Raw genomic sequence first — 23,700 nt, forward strand, 5'->3', positions numbered from 1 at the left:
GCTGACACAATGATGCATTATTAGAGCATGATAGCCAGTTTACTGCTGACACGATGATGCATAATTAGAGCATATAGACAGCTCACTGCTGACACAATGGCGCATTATAACAGCATGATAGCCATCTTACTGCTGACACAATGATGCATTATTAGAGCATGATAGCCAGTTTACTGCTGACACAATGATGCATTCCTAAAGCATGATAGCCAGCTTACTACTGACACAATGATGCATTATTAGAGCATGATAGCCAGCTTACTGCTGACATGATGATGCATTATTAGAGCATATAGACAGCTCACTGCTGACACAATGATGCATTATTAGAGCATGATAGCCAGTTTACTGCTGACACGATGATGCATAATTAGAGCATATAGACAGCTCACTGCTGACACAATGAAGCATTATTACAGCATGATAGCCAGCTTGCTGCTGACACAATGATGCATTCTTAGAGCATGATAGCAAGCTTACTGCTGACACAATGATGCATTATTACAGCATGATAACCAGCTTGCTGCTGACACAATGATGCATTATTAGAGCATGATAGCCAGTTTACTGCTGACACGATGATGCATAATTAGAGCATATAGACAGCGCACTGCTGACACAATGACGCATTATTACAGCATGATAGCCAGCTTGCTGCTGACACAATGATGCATTGTTAGAGCATGATAGCAAGCTTACTGCTGACACAATGATGCATTATTAGAGCATGATAGCCAGTTTACTGCTGACACGATGATGCATAATTAGAGCATATAGACAGCTCACTGCTGACACAATGACGCATTATTACAGCATGATAGCCAGTTTACTGCTGACACAATGATGCATTATTAGAGCATATAGACAGCTCACTGCTGACACAATGATGCATTATTAGAGCATGATAGCCAGCTCACTGCTGACACAATGATGCATTATTAGAGCATGGTAGCCAGCTCACTGCTGACACAATGACGCATTATTGCAGCATGATAGCCAGCTTACGGCTGACACAAAGATGCATTATTAGAGCATATAGACAGCTTACTGCTGAAACAATGATGCATTATTAGAACATGATAACCCGCTTACTGCTGACACAATGATGCATTATAAGAGCATGATAGCCAGCTTACTGCTGACACGATGATGAATTATTAGAGCATGATAGCCAGCTTACTGCTGACACGATGATGCATTATTAGAGCATGATAGCCAGCTTACTGCTGACACAATGATGCATTATTAGAGCATGATAGCCAGCTTACTGCTTACACAATGATGCATTATTAGAGCATGATAGCCAGCTTACTGCTGACACGATGGTGCATTATTAGAGCATGATAGGCAGCTTACTCCTGAGCATGAGAGCCAGCTTACTGCGGACACAATGATGCATTATTAGAGTATGATAGCCAGCTTACTCCTGAGCATGATAGCTAGATTACTGCTGACACAATGATGCATTATTAGAGCATGATAGCCAGCTTATTCCTGAGCATGATAGCCATCTTACTGCTGACACAATGATGCATTATTAGAGCATGATAGCCAGCTTACTCCTGAGCATGATAGCCATCTTACTGCTGACACAATGATGCATTATTAGAGCATGATAGCCAGCTTACTCCTGAGCATGATAGCCAGTTTACTGCTGACACAATGATGCATTATTAGAGCATGGTAGCCAGCTTACTCCTGAGCATGATAGCCATCTTACTGCTGACACAATGATGCATTATTAGAGCATGATAGCCATCTTACTGCTGACACAATGATGCATTATTAGAGCATGATAGCCAGCTTACTCCTGAGCATGATACCTAGCTCACTGCTGACACAATGATGTATTATTAGAGCATGATAGCCAGCTTACTCCTGAGCATGATAGCCAGCTTACTGCTGACACAATGATGCATTATTAGAGCATGATAGCCAGCTTACTCCTGAGCATGATAGCCATCTTACTGCGGACACAATGATGCATTATTAGAGCATGATAGCCAGATTACTCCTCAGCGTGCTAGCCATCTCACTGCTGACACAATGATGCATTATTAGAGCATGATAGCCATCTTACTGCTGACACAATGATGCATTATTAGAGCATGATAGCCAGCTTACTCCTGAGCATGATACCTAGCTCACTGCTGACACAATGATGTATTATTAGAGCATGATAGCCAGCTTACTCCTGAGCATGATAGCCAGCTTACTGCTGACACAATGATGCATTATTAGAGCATGATAGCCAGCTTACTCCTGAGCATGATAGCCAGTTTACTGCTGACACAATGATGCATTATTAGAGCATGATAGCCAGCTTACTCCTGAGCATGATAGCAGGCTTACTGCTGACACAATGATGCATTATTAGAGCACGATAGCCAGCTTACTCCTCAGCGTGATAGCCATCTCACTGATGACACAATGATGCATTATTAGCATAATAGATAGCTTACTGCTGACACAATGATAAATGCATTATTAGAGCATATCGCCAGTTTACTGCAGACACAACGATGCTTATTAGAGCATGATAGCCAGCTTACTCCTGAGCATAATAGCCATCTTACTGCTGACACAATGATACATTATTAGAGCATGATAGATAGCTTACCGATGACACAATGATGCATTATTAGAGCATGATAGCCAGCTTACTCCTGAGCATGATAGCCATCTTACTGCTGACACAATGATGCATTATTAGAGCATGATAGCCAGCTTACTCCTGAGCATGATACCTAGCTCACTGCTGACACAATGTTGCATTACTAGAGCATGATAGCCAGCTTATTCCTGAGCATGATACCTTGTTCACTGCTGACAAAATGATGCATTACTAGAGCATAATAGCCAGTTTACTGCTGACACAATGATGCATTATTAGAGCATGATAGCCAGCTTACTCCTGAGCATGATACCTAGCTCACTGCTGACACAATGTTGCATTACTAGAGCATGATAGCCAGCTAATTCCTGAGCATGATACCTAGTTCACTGCTGACAAAATGATGCATTACTAGAGCATAATAGCCAGTTTACTTCTGACACATGATGCATTATTAGAGCATGATAGCCATCTCACTGCTGACACAATGATGCATTATTAGAGCATGATAGCCAGCTTACTCCTGAGCATGATAGCCAGTTTACTGCTGACACAATAATGCATTATTAGAGCATGATATCCATCTTACTGCTGACACAATGATGCATTGTTAGAGCACAATAGCCAGCTTACTCCTGAGCATGATAGCCATCTTACTGCTGACACAATGATGCATTTTTAGAGCATGATAGCCAGCTTAGTCCTGAGCATGATTGCCAGCTTACTGCAGACACAATGATGCATTATTCGAGCAAATAGCCAGCTTACTGCTGACACAATGATACATTATTAGAGCATGATAGCCAGCTCACTGCTGACACGATGATGCATTATTAGATCATGATAGCCACTTACTCCTGAGCATGTTAGCGAGTTTACTGCTGACAAAATGATGCATTACTAGAGCATAATAGCCAGTTTACTGCTGACACAATGATGCATTATTAGAGCATGATAGCCAGCTTACTCCTGAGCATGATACCTAGCTCACTGCTGACACAATGTTGCATTACTAGAGCATGATAGCCAGCTTATTCCTGAGCATGATACCTAGTTCACTGCTGACAAAATGATGCATTACTAGAGCATAATAGCCAGTTTACTTCTGACACATGATGCATTATTAGAGCATGATAGCCAGCGTTCTGCAGACACAATGATGCATTATTAGATCATGATAGCCACTTACTCCTGAGCATGTTAGCGAGTTTACTGCTGACACAATGATGCATTATTAGAGCATGATAGCCAGCTTACTCCTGAGCATGATAGCTAGATTACTGCTGACACAATGATGCATTATTAGAGCATGATAGCCAGCTAACTCCTGAGCATGATAGCCAGTTTACTGCTGACACAATGATGCATTATTAGAGCATGATATCCATCTTACTGCTGACACAATGATGCATTTTTAGAGCATGATAGCCAGCTTAGTCCTGAGCATGATTGCCAGCTTACTGCAGACACAATGATGCATTATTCGAGCAAATAGCCAGCTTACTGCTGACACAATGATACATTATTAGAGCATGATAGCCAGCTCACTGCTGACACGATGATGCATTATTAGAGCATATAGACAGCTCACTGCTGACACAATGATGTATTATTAGAGCATATAGACAGCTCACTGCTGACACAATGATGCATTATTAGAGCATGGTAGCCAGCTTACTCCTGAGCATGATAGCCAGCTTACTGCTGACACAATGATGCATTATTAGAGCATGATAGCCAGCTTACTCCTGAGCACGATAGCCCGCTTACTGCTGACACAATGATGCATTGTTAGAGCATGATAGCCAGCTTACTCCTGAGCACGATAGCCCGCTTACTGCTGACACAATGATACATTATTAGAGCATGATAGCCATCTCACTGCTGACACAATGATACATTATTAGAGCATGATAGCCAGCTTACTCCTGAGCATGATAGCCAGCTTACTGCTGGCACAATGATGCATTATTAGAGCAAATAGCCAGTTTACTGCTGACACAATGATACATTATTAGAGCAAGATAGCCATCTCACTGCTGACACAATGCTACATTATTAGAGCATGATAGCCATCTCACTGCTGACACAATGATACATTATTAGAGCATGATAGACAGCTTACTGCTGACGCAATAATGCATTATTAGAGCATATAGCCAGTTTACTGCTGACACAATGATGCATTGTTAGAGCATGATAGCCAGCTTACTCCTGAGCATGATAGCCAGTTTACTGCTAACCCAATGATGCATTATTAGAGCATGATAGCCATCTCACTGCTGACACAATGATACATTATTAGAGCATGATAGCCATCTCACTGCTGACACAATGATACATTATTAGAGCATGATAGCCATCTCACTGCTGACACAATGATACATTATTAGAGCATGATAGCCATCTCACTGCTGACACATTGATGCATTGTTAGAGCATGATAGTCAGCTTACTCCTGTGCATGATAGCCAGCTTACTGCTGACACACTGATACATTATTAGAGCATGATAGCCATCTCACTGCTGACACAATGATACATTATTAGAGCATGATAGCCATCTCACTGCTGACACAATGATACATTATTAGAGCATGATAGCCATCTCACTGCTGACACAATGATACATTATTAGAGCATGATAGCCAGCTTACTGCTGACGCAATAATGCATTATTAGAGCATATAGCCAGTTTACTGCTGACACAATGATACATTATTAGAGCATGATAGCCAGTTTACTGCTGACACAATGATGCATTCCTAAAGCATGATAGCCAGCTCACTGTTGACACAATGATGCATTATTAGAGCATGATACCCAGTTTACTGCTGACACGATGATGCATAATTAGAGCATATAGACAGCTCACTGCTGACACAATGACACATTATTACAGCATGATAGCCATCTTACTGCTGACACTATGATGCATTATTAGAGCGTGATAGCCAGTTTACTGCTGACACAATGATGCATTCCTAAAGCATGATAGCCAGTTTACTGCTGACACGATGATGCATAATTAGAGCATATAGACAGCTCACTGCTGACACAATGACACATTATTACAGCATGATAGCCATCTTACTGCTGACACTATGATGCATTATTAGAGCGTGATAGCCAGCTTACTGCTTACACAATGATGCATTATTAGAGCATATAGACAGCTCACTGCTGACACAATGATGCATTATTAGAGCATGATAGCCATCTTACTGCTTACACAATGATGCATTATTAGAGCATGATAGCCAGTTTACTGCTGACACAATGATGCATTCCTAAAGCATGATAGCCAGCTTACTACTGACACAATGATGCATTATTAGAGCATGATAGCCATCTTACTGCTGACACAATGATGCATTCCTAAAGCATGATAGCCAGTTTACTGCTGACACAATGATGCATTCCTAAAGCATGATAGCCAGCTTACTACTGACACAATGATGCATTATTAGAGCATGATAGCCAGCTTACTGCTGACATGATGATGCATTATTAGAGCATATAGACAGCTCACTGCTGACACAATGATGCATTATTAGAGCATGATAGCCAGTTTACTGCTGACACGATGATGCATAATTAGAGCATATAGACAGCTCACTGCTGACACAATGATGCATTATTAGAGCATGATAGCCAGTTTACTGCTGACACGATGATGCATAATTAGAGCATATAGACAGCTCACTGCTGACACAATGATGCATTATTAGCATAATAGATAGCTTACTGCTGACACAATGATAAATGCATTATTAGAGCATATCGCCAGTTTACTGCAGACACAACGATGCTTATTAGAGCATGATAGCCAGCTTACTCCTGAGCATAATAGCCATCTTACTGCTGACACAATGATACATTATTAGAGCATGATAGATAGCTTACCGATGACACAATGATGCATTATTAGAGCATGATAGCCAGCTTACTCCTGAGCATGATAGCCAGCTTACTCCTGAGCATGATACCTTGTTCACTGCTGACAAAATGATGCATTACTAGAGCATAATAGCCAGTTTACTGCTGACACAATGATGCATTATTAGAGCATGATAGCCAGCTTACTCCTGAGCATGATACCTAGCTCACTGCTGACACAATGTTGCATTACTAGAGCATGATAGCCAGCTTATTCCTGAGCATGATACCTTGTTCACTGCTGACAAAATGATGCATTACTAGAGCATAATAGCCAGTTTACTGCTGACACAATGATGCATTATTAGAGCATGATAGCCAGCTTACTCCTGAGCATGATACCTAGCTCACTGCTGACACAATGTTGCATTACTAGAGCATGATAGCCAGCTTATTCCTGAGCATGATACCTAGTTCACTGCTGACACAATGATGCATTATTAGAGCATGATAGCCAGCTTACTCCTGAGCATGTTAGCGAGTTTACTGCTGACACAATGATGCATTATTAGAGCATGATAGCCAGCTTACTCCTGAGCATGATAGCCAGTTTACTGCTGACACAATAATGCATTATTAGAGCATGATATCCATCTTACTGCTGACACAATGATGCATTATTAGAGCACAATAGCCAGCTTACTCCTGAGCATGATTGCCAGCTTACTGCAGACACAATGATGCATTATTCGAGCAAATAGCCAGCTTACTGCTGACACAATGATACATTATTAGAGCATGATAGCCAGCTCACTGCTGACACGATGATGCATTATTAGAGCATATAGACAGCTCACTGCTGACACAATGATGTATTATTAGAGCATATAGACAGCTCACTGCTGACACAATGATGCATTATTAGAGCATGGTAGCCAGCTTACTCCTGAGCATGATAGCCAGCTTACTGCTGACACAATGATGCATTATTAGAGCATGATAGCCAGCTTACTCCTGAGCACGATAGCCCGCTTACTGCTGACACAATGATGCATTGTTAGAGCATGATAGCCAGCTTACTCCTGAGCACGATAGCCCGCTTACTGCTGACACAATGATACATTATTAGAGCATGATAGCCATCTCACTGCTGACACAATGATACATTATTAGAGCATGATAGCCAGCTTACTCCTGAGCATGATAGCCAGCTTACTGCTGGCACAATGATGCATTATTAGACCAAATAGCCAGTTTACTGCTGACACAATGATACATTATTAGAGCAAGATAGCCATCTCACTGCTGACACAATGCTACATTATTAGAGCATGATAGCCATCTCACTGCTGACACAATGATACATTATTAGAGCATGATAGCCAGCTTTCTGCTGACGCAATAATGCATTATTAGAGCATATAGCCAGTTTACTGCTGACACAATGATGCATTGTTAGAGCATGATAGCCAGCTTACTCCTGAGCATGATAGCCAGTTTACTGCTAACCCAATGATGCATTATTAGAGCATGATAGCCATCTCACTGCTGACACAATGATACATTATTAGAGCATGATAGCCATCTCACTGCTGACACAATGATACATTATTAGAGCATGATAGCCATCTCACTGCTGACACAATGATACATTATTAGAGCATGATAGCCATCTCACTGCTGACACATTGATGCATTGTTAGAGCATGATAGTCAGCTTACTCCTGTGCATGATAGCCAGCTTACTGCTGACACACTGATACATTATTAGAGCATGATAGCCATCTCACTGCTGACACAATGATACATTATTAGAGCATGATAGCCATCTCACTGCTGACACAATGATACATTATTAGAGCATGATAGCCATCTCACTGCTGACACAATGATACATTATTAGAGCATGATAGCCAGCTTACTGCTGACGCAATAATGCATTATTAGAGCATATAGCCAGTTTACTGCTGACACAATGATACATTATTAGAGCATGATAGCCAGTTTACTGCTGACACAATGATGCATTCCTAAAGATTGATAGCCAGCTCACTGTTGACACAATGATGCATTATTAGAGCATGATAGCCAGTTTACTGCTGACGCGATGATGCATAATTAGAGCATATAGACAGCTCACTGCTGACACAATGACACATTATTACAGCATGATAGCCATCTTACTGCTGACACTATGATGCATTATTAGAGCGTGATAGCCAGTTTACTGCTGACACAATGATGCATTCCTAAAGCATGATAGCCAGTTTACTGCTGACACGATGATGCATAATTAGAGCATATAGACAGCTCACTGCTGACACAATGACACATTATTACAGCATGATAGCCATCTTACTGCTGACACTATGATGCATTATTAGAGCGTGATAGCCAGCTTACTGCTTACACAATGATGCATTATTAGAGCATATAGACAGCTCACTGCTGACACAATGATGCATTATTAGAGCATGATAGCCATCTTACTGCTTACACAATGATGCATTATTAGAGCATGATAGCCAGTTTACTGCTGACACAATGATGCATTCCTAAAGCATGATAGCCAGCTTACTACTGACACAATGATGCATTATTAGAGCATGATAGCCATCTTACTGCTGACACAATGATGCATTCCTAAAGCATGATAGCCAGTTTACTGCTGACACAATGATGCATTCCTAAAGCATGATAGCCAGCTTACTACTGACACAATGATGCATTATTAGAGCATGATAGCCAGCTTACTGCTGACATGATGATGCATTATTAGAGCATATAGACAGCTCACTGCTGACACAATGATGCATTATTAGAGCATGATAGCCAGTTTACTGCTGACACGATGATGCATAATTAGAGCATATAGACAGCTCACTGCTGACACAATGATGCATTATTAGAGCATGATAGCCAGTTTACTGCTGACACGATGATGCATAATTAGAGCATATAGACAGCTCACTGCTGACACAATGATGCATTATTACAGCATGATAGCCAGCTTGCTGCTGACACAATGATGCATTGTTAGAGCATGATAGCAAGCTTACTGCTGACACAATGATGCATTATTACAGCATGATAGCCAGCTTGCTGCTGACACAATGATGCATTATTAGAGCATGATAGCCAGCTTACTGCTGACATGATGATGCATTATTAGAGCATATAGACAGCTCACTGCTGACACAATGATGCATTATTAGAGCATGATAGCCAGTTTACTGCTGACACGATGATGCATAATTAGAGCATATAGACAGCTCACTGCTGACACAATGACGCATTATTACAGCATGATAGCCAGCTTGCTGCTGACACAATGATGCATTGTTAGAGCATGATAGCAAGCTTACTGCTGACACAATGATGCATTATTAGAGCATGATAGCCAGTTTACTGCTGACATGATGATGCATTATTAGAGCATATAGACAGCTCACTGCTGACACAATGATGCATTATTAGAGCATGATAGCCAGTTTACTGCTGACACGATGATGCATAATTAGAGCATATAGACAGCTCACTGCTGACACAATGACGCATTATTACAGCATGATAGCCAGCTTGCTGCTGACACAATGATGCATTGTTAGAGCATGATAGCAAGCTTACTGCTGACACAATGATGCATTATTAGAGCATGATAGCCAGTTTACTGCTGACACGATGATGCATAATTAGAGCATATAGACAGCTCACTGCTGACACAATGACGCATTATTACAGCATGATAGCCAGTTTACTGCTGACACAATGATGCATTATTAGAGCATATAGACAGCTCACTGCTGACACAATGATGCATTATTAGAGCATGATAGCCAGCTCACTGCTGACACAATGATGCATTATTAGAGCATGGTTGCCAGCTCACTATTGACACAATGACGCATTATTGCAGCATGATAGCCAGCTTACTGCTGACACAAAGATGCATTATTAGAGCATATAGACAGCTTACTGCTGACACAATGATGCATTATTAGAACATGATAACCAGCTTACTGCTGACACAATGATGCATTATTAGAGCATGATAGCCAGCTTATTGCTGACACGATGATGAATTATTAGAGCATGATAGCCATCTTACTGCTGACACGATGATGCATTATTAGAGCATGACAGCCAGCTTACTGCTGACACAATGATGCATTATTAGAGCATGATAGCCAGCTTACTGCTTACACAATGATGCATTATTAGAGCATGATAGCCAGCTTACTGCTGACACGATGGTGCATTATTAGAGCATGATAGCCAGCTTACTCCTGAGCATGAGAGCCAGCTTACTGCGGACACAATGATGCATTATTAGAGCATGATAGCCAGCTTACTCCTGAGCATGATAGCTAGATTACTGCTGACACAATGATGCAATATTAGAGCATGATAGCCAGCTTACTCCTGAGCATGATAGCCATCTTACTGCTGACACAATGATGCATTATTAGAGCATGATAGCCAGCTTACTCCTGAGCATGATAGCCATCTTACTGCTGACACAATGATGCATTATTAGAGCATGATAGCCATCTTACTGCTGACACAATGATGCATTATTAGAGCATGATAGCCAGCTTACTCCTGAGCATGATACCTAGCTCACTGCTGACACAATGATGTATTATTAGAGCATGATAGCTAGCTTACTCCTGAGCATGATAGCCAGCTTACTGCTGACACAATGATGCATTATTAGAGCATCATAGCCAGCTTACTCCTGAGCATGATGGCCAGTTTACTGCTGACACAATGATGCATTATTAGAGCACGATAGCCAGCTTACTCCTCAGCGTGATAGCCATCTCACTGCTGACACAATGATACATTATTAGAGCATGATAGCCATCTCACTGATGACACAATGATGCATTATTAGCATAATAGATAGCTTACTGCTGACACAATGATAAATGCATTATTAGAGCACGATATCCAGAGTACTGCTGACACAATGATGCATTATTAGAGCATGATAGCCATCTTACTGCTGACACAATGATGCATTATTAGAGCATGATAGCCAGCTTACTGCAGAATCAACGATGCATATTAGAGCATGATAGCCAGCTTACTCCTGAGCATGATAGCCATCTTACTGCTGACACAATGATGCATTATTAGAGCATGATAGCCAGCTTACTCCTGAGCATGATACCTAGCTCACTGCTGACACAATGTTGCATTACTAGAGCATGTTAGCCAGCTTATTCCTGAGCATGATACCTAGTTCACTGCTGACAAAATGATGCATTACTAGAGCATAATAGCCAGTTTACTTCTGACACATGATGCATTATTAGAGCATGATAGCCAGCTTACTGCTGACACAATGATGCATTATTAGAGCATCATAGCCAGCTTACTCCTGAGCATGATAGCCAGCTTACTGCTGACACAATGATGCATTATTAGAGCATCATAGCCAGCTTACTCCTGAGCATGATGGCCAGTTTACTGCTGACACAATGATGCATTATTAGAGCACGATAGCCAGCTTACTCCTCAGCGTGATAGCCATCTCACTGCTGACACAATGATACATTATTAGAGCATGATAGCCATCTCACTGATGACACAATGATGCATTATTAGCATAATAGATAGCTTACTGCTGACACAATGATAAATGCATTATTAGAGCACGATATCCAGAGTACTGCTGACACAATGATGCATTATTAGAGCATGATAGCCATCTTACTGCTGACACAATGATGCATTATTAGAGCATGATAGCCAGCTTACTGCAGAATCAACGATGCATATTAGAGCATGATAGCCAGCTTACTCCTGAGCATGATAGCCATCTTACTGCTGACACAATGATGCATTATTAGAGCATGATAGCCAGCTTACTCCTGAGCATGATACCTAGCTCACTGCTGACACAATGTTGCATTACTAGAGCATGTTAGCCAGCTTATTCCTGAGCATGATACCTAGTTCACTGCTGACAAAATGATGCATTACTAGAGCATAATAGCCAGTTTACTTCTGACACATGATGCATTATTAGAGCATGATAGCCAGCGTTCTGCAGACACAATGATGCATTATTAGATCATGATAGCCACTTACTCCTGAGCATGTTAGCCAGTTTACTGCTGACACAATGATGCATTATTAGAGCATGATAGCCAGGTTACTCCTGAGCATGATAGCTAGATTACTGCTGACACAATGATGCATTATTAGAGCATGATAGCCAGCTTACTCCTGAGCATGATAGCCAGTTTACTGCTGACACAATGATGCATTATTAGAGCATGATATCCATCTTACTACTGACACAATGATGCATTATTAGAGCACAATAGCCAGCTTACTCCTGAGCATGATAGCCATCTTACTGCTGACACAATAATGCTTTTTTACAGCATGATAGACAGCTTACTCCTGAGCATGATAGCCAGCTTACTGCAGACACAATGATGCATTATTAGAGCAAATAGCCAGCTTACTGCTGACACAATGATACATTATTAGAGCATGATAGCCAGCTCACTGCTGACACGATGATGCATTATTAGAGCATATAGACAGCTCACTGCTGACACAATGATGCATTATTAGAGCATATGGACAGCTCACTGCTGACACAATGATGCATTATTAGAGCATGGTGGCGTGATCTGGGCAAAATCTTCCTCGGGGCCAGCCCTTTGAGAGCAAAAAATACCCAATTCAGCCCAAAATACAGGTTCTATTGTGCTGAGCAGTGATCTCATGCTAGTGACAAATGACACCTTCAAATAAGTTTTAGCATATTTATTCTAAGCAGTGAATTTCCTATACATTTGGGATTCAAGTTAGAGAATATTACAAAGCATAAAAGTTAGAGAAATGCAAAATATAGTGAAACATGGAACTTAGATAAACATAGAGAAACATAGAGAAATATAGAGAAACATAGAGAAACACAGTCTTACGTCCCTTTAATCAGCACTGGGAGACCCTGGCCCTCATAAGCTAGCTGTAAACAAGCCCCGCTCAGAGAACAGTGCTGCAGGACGCCGTCAGAGCCAATTCCGGGCACTTGACCTTGCACGAACCAAGTCCACAGGACGATCTCCCCCCGAGTCATGGGAGCATGGATATTTTATAATCTCGTGCTGCCCGTCCATGACGCACAGTTCCAGAACTTTCCCTGTGCAAAATATAGGCTGGCTCATGGAAAAAACCCAACTCTGTTAATTTCCACTGCTCCGTCTGAGCCCCACCCTGGCTCCCATCTGCGAAAGCTCAGGAATGTCTTATCAGTGCCTTCCCAGAGAAAAGGAAGATTAGCTTGGGGCCAGGGCTACCGTTAGTGAGGCTGAATATTCTAAGGGAAGCAGGGATGTATTAACCCCATCTGCAAGCTCTAAAAGGCATGCACTCATAGCTTAGTGTTTATAGCGCTTAAGACTGGCTATCTAAGCGCTATATAGGTGCCATAATGTTCCAAACACTCCAAAAATACCTATTAGCTACAGAGCTAGGGCCCTCTCCCTGCCTGTCTATCAACAATGCATAATGTGACCTATCACTCATACTAGGCCTGCATATTCCTTGTAGCTCACTACTGCATAATGGAAGTGCTACAACAGACTACTGTCAGCATTTTTAGCACATACTTTGAATACACTATTGGCTTTCAGCGGCTAATGCTGTCATCTAAAGCCCTGATTGGCAAGGTTGCAATTTCGTGTATCACTACATTCCACCCCTATTCAACGTGTGTGCGACAAATGCTGACTAATACCTATCAATATAGTATTTAGTGCAGTGATAAAGACCTTGGGGCTTTGCAAGAGGTTTAAGCAAACTACCTTCTAGCGGTTAGTTAGCATGGCATGCAAGGTAAAACACTACCTAAACAAAAATGTACACAAAGTGAACAGTGACATATACCCTTGCCAAAACCTGGCCTATACAAAAATACCTACACAAAGTGAACATGGACATTTACTCTAGCCAAAACCTGGCCTACACAAAAATACCTAAATAATTATTGTATAACTGATTGTCAGTTAAAAAGCAGCATGCAGTTAAAATGTCAAGGCAATCCAGTGTAGTCTAATCTACAATGCACTATTGCATTTATGTATGGTTACCAATTCTAAAACCTGGCAGCCTTTCACTCTAAGGGCCTACCCTCCCCCTGATCCCAGGGCATTCAAACGTGACTATGGGCTGTGTGACTAGACACTTCCCCCATGTATGTGGAACCCAACCAGAAACCATCTAATTTCGTGAACAAGGTGAACCCATGGGCACCAGGTTGTCTAAATAAAAACAATTCTAATTTACATCAAGCATGGCATGTGTTATTCATGCAATCAAAAGCAAGCATTTTGATCCATATGTATGCCGGTAACTGTAGCTCTGCGTGCCAGTGTGTGGAGGATGGTCGCCCCCACTCAGTAAAAAGCCAACACCTGCTGATTAAACAATGTTTGCCATACAATGCATCGTGTGTATTTAGCAGTCTTGTTGACCTGCCCTATGGCAGAAAAAATGTCTTGATACCTAAAATTCTGCCATCTTCAGTGGTTGCCAATACTTGTAGCAGTGTTGGGCGGTATCAATGAACCCCACTAGGCTAGAAGTTCTATAGCAGAGCTGGCATCAGAACCCATAGTGGCTAGCTTATTGTGCACAGTTTCTATGTCACAAGCATATAAAGCTCCTGCAATTAATGAATCTAGCTCCCTAGCTACGCGCACTCTAGTGATGGGCCATAGAAATGGACTCCATTTGTAGCAGCATGGTAGTACTAAGGAAACATTGCCTCATGATAAATCTATGTCTAAGTGTATCACTGTAATAATGGAGGTGTGCATTACCAGCCTACAATTTACATGTTGCCTTACTACTGGAAAATCTAACATGTTCACAGTGTCTACCTATTGTGACTTGGAGAATACCCTTCTTCAAGTGGGATATCTACCATATACAATATTAGTTTTTAGCCACAAACACCATACTACCCTCCGGCAGTGGCTGTTTCATCACACCATTGTGTAAAATGCATTTAGTCAAGTTATAGTCCATAAAATCTTGGCGAGAGCACTCGCTGCAGTTCTTGGTCAGAAAAACATCAAATTAAACAAATTTAAACAAATCGTTGTATCCATTCACTGAAACATTTGGGCCTATGACTTCATAGACACCAGTCATATGAGTCAGTGACAAAAGATGTCTGACAATGTGCCAGGCCAGTACGCTAGCAATTCCATGTGGATACTCATTTGTAGCGCTTTTCCAAAGAATTATTCCAAATGTCTACAATCAAAAAGGTGACTCTTTGCATTAGTGTGCTGGAGACAGCTGTCCCCACAAAAACATGAAACTGGTTGGTTTAACAAAAAACCGTGTCACACTATGTGTCATAAAATCAAACATCAAGTCAGTCATGGTTTCATTTACCTGCCTTAAGCTGGCTGTAAAAGTATCCAGTGTTTCGAAGGTTACCATCTCAAATTAGAGCTCACGCACTTGGCAGCATTACTTCAATTAAGAATCTTAACCTACGCACAGGACTTTGATGTGCGCACTCATTTTATCACAAAATAAATTACGCTCCTGCTTGCATGATCCTGCTGCCCCAACAATTCATAAATCATTCTCCTGCCTACGTGCAACGTAGAAGTTTTTTTTTTTTTTCAAAAAAACAAAACATCTCTGGTTATAGCAATTCAGTTGGAAGAGTAAAACCATTTCATTTTTTTTTCAGATTCATCTCAAAAGGTGCATTTAAAAACCATTTTTCAATGTGTTAGCATTCAAGTGCTGTGCCACACAGCTGTTTGTGGTGCATGATGTTACAGTCCACAACTCATTGTCCATAGTCCTTTAAACAAGAAAGGCAAGCCATGTCAATTAAGTTATTTCCAGCAACTGAATCATTTGAATGTGTAGCATCAAATATTTGATAATTAGCCAAGTCTGCACCGTGCCAGTTCAGCAAAAGTTATTACTCTGTTGGACACCTTTCGCAGGTTGCAGAACAAATAGCAGCATGGAGTGCGGTGCAGGACACGTTTAAAGTTGACTCGCATCTCGCAGTAACTCGCATATTCTCTGAGATCAGTGTCACCCACATACTGCACACATTTACGCCAATAAGGACACGCTATTGTCTTGCTTTTTTGCCTAGGCAAAATACAAACAGAAATGTTAGGATGCCATTAAAAGTACAATGTCATTATTCATCAATATCAGCGTTATCCACCCCTTCCCTGAACACCACCCCCATTTTCAGAAGTCTCATCAGGTAACTACACACTTTGTCATTGCTACTGCAATTATTTATCACCCTTCTGCATGTTTCTGGGGGCTTATTTACACTCAACCATACGGGGTGTAACTGCCTAATCACAAACTCATTTGTGCAATGCGATCATAGTTGGTCAATGGTACCTCAGACTGATCTGTGCTTTTACAAAAGCCATATAATAAGTACCCAGGTCGCACAATGCTTTTCTTTTTCACCAAAGCGATCACAAATGCCAGGCGCCAACTTGCTTCCAGTGTCTCATGATCTTGATTTAGGTTGCCCTGCTGGCATCACTCCATTTTTCAAAGGTAAAGTCTTTCAGTCCAATACCGCCTGCAGTTGTACAAGCAGCTTTGTTTATTTTTTCTCCATACAGCTAGTGTCTTTCAAGCCTCTGGTTTTTCACTTGTCATTTTCTCAAAGGGTGTTTGCTGAGTTCTTGGACCACCCCTTTGAGCGCGATAGTATAAGTCAGTTTCTTTTGTTGCTTCAACAAATCATTCATTCTTGCACTAAGCCGTGAGGCTTCTGGATCATGGCTAATGTGCAGTGTTCATGTTGTACTCCAAAGCCCCGCTCTGCATGTTGTCTCTTGCAAAACGGCTATGCACTTTTGTCAGTTTTGCTTCCATCTGGAATGCCAAAATGTCTTTGTCAGTTACTCCATCCCTGGCAATGTAGCTTGCAGTTTGCCAGATGTGTATTTTCTCTTCTCAAAGCGCCTAGAGGTTTCTTCTCCAGTGCACAGTGCTTTACTTCAGTTCACATCACATGGTGCATGGGAATGCAGCTTGCACAGCAATAGCGTTTCATTTCACATCACATCACATGGTGCATGGGAATGCGGTTTGCACAGTAATGTCTGTTGGAATGGGCAGCTGTCTTTTCTTAGCCCATTTACAGATGCACAGGTTCCCCAAATGTTCAGATGTGATGTGCCCGTCTGCCATCCTGCATGCAGCGTTTGTTTTCCTTCCAGTGTTACTGGGCAAATTCTTTACTTCTGATCAGTTCTGTTATTGCATGCCGTTAGAAAGTCTCTTTTCTGCCTTTGCACCCCCTTCCTCAGTTTTCTGCTCACTGACGGTCTTTTCACAGGGGAAGGAATGCAGGAATGTCATTGTTTATCTTTCGTGTGCACCTGGCAGCGCCATGAGCACGCAGCAAGCTTATCTCTTTGCTCTATAACTCTTACACTGTGGCGGCTTCAATGGAAAGGCACTCGTTTCAGACAGTTCATACAGATTAACTCTTTCTTGCACTGCTCTTGTCTAGCAACTCAGAAAAGCTCTCATATCTGAAGCATCATTTCACTAAACAGAAGTGCAGTATTCTGCTTTTGTCTGCCTTCCTTTCGTGCACCTCGCCCAAGACAGCTTCAAGGCACAAGCTCTGCACACACAGCAAGACTCTTATTTTCAAAAGAGACACTTTTCTTGTCATCAGATTCTACTCCATGTAATTTTGCAAAATGTCAAAGCGTCTTTAGCCTGTTTTAAACTGATTAATGTCTCATTTAAAAGCATACGTTTTTTTTTTTTTCTCTTCTTCTTCCTCGTAGTTTTGTATTTTTGCTTCACAAGCGCAATCCAATGCAATGTGCGATTTTTCAAGAGAACCCGTAACCTACTAAATCTTTGTGCTATCTTATCACACACAGATTTTTCATTCTGTTGTACCATTGCCAGAATATAACCACTTATTTCAGTGAATTTAAAAAATAAATGCCATGTTTAGTGCAGCTCCCTGCACGGTTTTTTCCTGCAAGAACAACCCACACTCTGTATTGCTTGTGGGCTGTTAAATGTGTCAACAACATTTTTCACCATGTACCACAGTCAACAGGTCACTATTTCCAAATCATACATCACTTATAAGGCAACAGTACAAATCCATGGCATAACGTGGGAACAGTCAAAAATACTCCAGGGGCAATTTAGAGGCAATTTAGAAAAATATAAATTGTTTATTCCCCCCAAACCATTGCAAACTGATTCTGCAATTTCAAATCAATACACAAAAATCGAAAATCCAAATAACATCACTCACTTTCTTTTTTAAGTGAGTCTCTCACCCATTATAAGCATGGCACAGCTTAAAATGCAATATAACCATTTTAGTGTGTTTCCTTAAAAACAGAATTCGCCACCACTAGCACATGGAATTTACAGTTGCCAAAAGAAAAAAACAAACTCTTTAGGCTCTCAGCACAGATGTTACTCATTCTCCTAAGCACAGCTCATTCCCCACGTTATTTTTCAGGAATGCCAACACTTCAAAAGCATACATCAAAAAAGCGAACCTTCGCCTCCGAACATTACAGCCCCCCACTCGCTAGCACACTGGGGCTGAGTCAATGGTTAGATTACTATTCACAATTTGCATGTCAAATCCTTGCAATTATTTTTCCCTGCCCTCATGACAGAATAGAGATGAGAACACCGTCTCACTTTGCATTTCAAATTACAACTTTAAACTGGGGAAACCGCATGATAAAATTATTTTCTAATTGAGCATACATCTTTCTTGACCATTCATCGGAGCGCTTTAAACAAAGCCATTTCCCGCTTGTTTATCGCCTTGTACTCCCTTGGCTCCATTCCCAAGCAATAAGTCAGTCACGACTGATTTACTGAAGGAAGTCTTAACCACACAAGCTATCGGCCACGGCAAGCCGACACAACATTGCTGCCTTTTTGAAGTCTCAGAGCTGCAGTGAGACCACCAAGGAAATGCGACAGCCTGCTCCCCACTCTACACTGTGTTCTCTCACACAATTGTCATTTCACAGCAAGGCACTGCTCTTCACAAATCCCACCGCTGCCACCAAATGTCGTGATCTGGGCAAAATCTTCCTCGGGGCCAGCCCTTTGAGAGCAAAAAATACCCAATTCAGCCCAAAATACAGGTTCTATTGTGCTGAGCAGTGATCTCATGCTAGTGACAAATGACACCTTCAAATAAGTTTTAGCATATTTATTCTAAGCAGTGAATTTCATATACATTTGGGATTCAAGTTAGAGAATATTACAAAGCATAAAACTTAGAGAAATGCAAAATATAGTGAAACATGGAACTTAGATAATCATAGAGAAACATAGAGAAATATAGAGAAACATAGAGAAACACAGTCTTACGTCCCTTTAATCAGCACTGGGAGACCCTGGCCCTCATAAGCTAGCTGTAATCAAGCCCCGCTCAGAGAACAGTGCTGCAGGACGCCGTCAGAGCCAATTCCGGGCACTTGACCTTGCACGAACCAAGTCCACAGGACGATCTCCCCCCGAGTCATGGGAGCATGGATATTTTATAATCTCATGCTGCCCGTCCATGACGCACAGTTCCAGAACTTTCCCTGTGCAAAATATAGGCTGGCCCATGGAAAAAACCCAACTCTGTTAATTTCCACTGCTCCGTCTGAGCCCCACCCTGGCTCCCATCTGCGAAAGCTCAGGAATGTCTTATCAGTGCCTTCCCAGAGAAAAGGAAGATTAGCTTGGGGCCAGGGCTACCGTTAGTGAGGCTGAATATTCTAAGGGAAGCAGGGATGTATTAACCCCATCTGCAAGCTCTAAAAGGCATGCACTCATAGCTTAGTGTTTATAGCGCTTAAGACTGGCTATCTAAGCGCTATATAGGTGCCATAATGTTCCAAACTCTCCAAAAATACCTATTAGCTACAGAGCTAGGGCCCTCTCCCTGCCTGTCTATCAACAATGCATAATGTGACCTATCACTCATACTAGGCCTGCATATTCCTTGTAGCTCACTACTGCATAATGGAAGTGCTACAACAGACTACTGTCAGCATTTTTAGCACATACTTTGAATACACTATTGGCTTTCAGCGGCTAATGCTGTCATCTAAAGCCCTGATTGGCAAGGTTGCAATTTCGTGTATCACTACACATGGTAGCCAGCTTACTCCTGAGCATGATAGCCAGCTTACTGCTGACACAATGATGCATTATTAGAGCATGATAGCCAGCTTACTCCTGAGCACGATAGCCCGCTTACTGCTGACACAATGATGCATTGTTAGAGCATGATAGCCAGCTTACTCCTGAGCACGATAGCCCGATTACTGCTGACACAATGATACATTATTAGAGCATGATAGCTATCTCACTCCTGACACAATGATACATTATTAGAGCATGATAGCCATCTCACTGCTGACACAATGATACATTATTAGAGCATGATAGCCATCTCACTGCTGACACAATGATGCATTATTAGAGCACAATAGCCAGCTTACTCCTGAGCATAATAGCCATTTTACTGCTGACACAATGATACATTATTAGAGCATGATAGCCAGCTTACTCCTGAGCATGATAGCCAACTTACTGCTGGCACAATGATGCATTATTAGAGCAAATAGCCAGTTTACTGCTGACACAATGATACATTATTAGAGCATGATAGCCATCTCACTGCTGACACAATGATAAATTATTAGAGCATGATAGCCATCTCACTGCTGACACAATGATACATTATTAGAGCATGATAGCCAGCTTACTCCTGAGCATGATAGCCAACTTACTGCTGGCACAATGATGCATTATTAGAGCAAATAGCCAGTTTACTGCTGACACAATGATGCATTGTTAGAGCATGATAGCCAGCTTACTCTTGAGCATGATAGCCAGTTTACTGCTAACCCAATGATGCATTATTAGAGCATGATAGCCATCTCACTGCTGACACAATGATACATTATTAGAGCATGATAGCCATCTCACTGCTGACACAATGATACATTATTAGAGCATGATAGCCAGCTTACTGCTGACACAATGATACATTATTAGAGCATGATAGCCATCTCACTGCTGACACACTGATACATTATTAGAGCATGATAGCCATCTCACTGCTGACACAATGATACATTATTAGAGCATGATAGCCAGCTTACTGCTGACACAATGACACATTATTAGAGCATGATAGCCAGCTTACTGCTGACACAATGATACATTATTAGAGCATGATAGCCATCTCACTGCTGACACAATGATACATTATTAGAGCATGATAGCCATCTCACTGCTGACACAATGATACATTATTAGAGCATGATAGCCATCTCACTGCTGACACAATGATACATTATTAGAGCATGATAGCCAGTTTACTGCTGATGCAATAATGCATTATTAGAGCATATAGCCAGTTTACTGCTGACACAATGATACATTATTAGAGCATTATAGCCAGCTTACTGCTGACGCAATAATGCATTATTAGAGCATATAGCTAGTTTACTACTAACCCAATGATGCATTATTAGAGCATGATAGCCATCTCACTGCTGACACAATGATACATTATTAGAGCATGATAGCCATCTCACTGGTGACACAATGATGTATTGTTAGAGCATGATAGCCAGCTTACTCCTGTGCATGATAGCCAGCTTACTGATGACACAATGATGCATTATTAGAGCATGGTAGCCAGTTTACTGCTGACACAATGATGCATTGTTAGAGCATGATAGCCAGCTTACTCCTGTGAATGAAAGCCAGCTTACTGCTGACACAATGATGCATTATTAGAGCATGGTAGCCAGCTTACTGCTGACACAATGATGCATTGTTAGAGCATGGTAGCCAGTTTACTGTTGACACAATGATCCAGTATTAGAGCACGATATCAGTTTACTGCTGACACAATGATGCATTATTAGAGCACGATATCAGCTTACTGCTGACACAATGATGCATTGTTAGAGCATGATAGCCAGCTTACTGCTGTCACAATAATGCATTGTTAGAGCATGATAGCCAGCTTACTCCTGAGCATGATAGCCAGCTTACTGCTCACACAATGATGCATTGTTAGAGCATGATAGCCAGCTTACTCCTGAGCATGGTAGCCAGCTTACTGCTGACACAATGATGCATTGTTAGAGCATGGTAGCCAGTTTACTGTTGACACAATGATCCATTATTAGAGCACGATATCAGTTTACTGCTGACACAATGATGTATTATTAGAGCACAATATCAGCTTACTGCTGACACAATGATGCATTGTTAGAGCATTATAGCCAGTTTACTGCTGACACAATGATGCATTCTTAGAGCATGATAGCCAGCTTACTGCTGACACAATGATGCATTGTTAGAGCATGGTAGCCAGTTTACTGTTGACACAATGATCCATTATTAGAGCACGATATCAGTTTACTGCTGACACAATGATGCATTATTATAGCATGATATCAGCTTACTGCTGACACAATGATGCATTGTTAGAGCATGATAGCCAGCTTACTGCTGACACAATGATGCATTTTTAGAGCATGGTAGCCAATTTACTGCTGACACAATGATGCATTATTAGAGCATGATAGCCAGCTTACTCCTGAGCATGATAGCCAGCTTACTGCTGACACAATGATGCATTATTAGAGCATGGTAGCCAACTTACTGCTGACACAATGATGCATTGTTAGAGCATGGTAGCCAGTTTACTGTTGGCACAATGATCCATTATTAGAGCACAATATCAGTTTACTGCTGACACAATGATGCATTATTAGAGCATGGTAGCCAGTTAACTGCTGACACAATGATGCATTATTAGAGCATGATAGACATCTTACTGATGACACAATGATGCATTGTTAGAGCATGCTAGCCATCTTACTCCTGACACAATGATGCATTGTTAGAGCACGATAGCCAGCTTACTGCTGACACAATGATGCATTGTTAGAGCATGATAGCCATCTTACTGCTGACACAATTATGCATTATTAGGGCACTATAGCCAGCTTACTGCTGACACAATGATGCATTATTAGAGCATGATAGCCAGTTTACTGCTGACACAATGATGCATTATTAGAGCACGATATCCAGCTTATTGCTGACACAATGATGCATTATTAGAGCACAATATCCATC

The sequence above is a fragment of the Ambystoma mexicanum genome, chromosome 13, assembly GCF_040938575.1.
Source record: "Ambystoma mexicanum isolate Mex_15411 chromosome 13, UKY_AmexF1_1, whole genome shotgun sequence".
NCBI classification, from domain to species: domain Eukaryota; kingdom Metazoa; phylum Chordata; class Amphibia; order Caudata; family Ambystomatidae; genus Ambystoma; species Ambystoma mexicanum.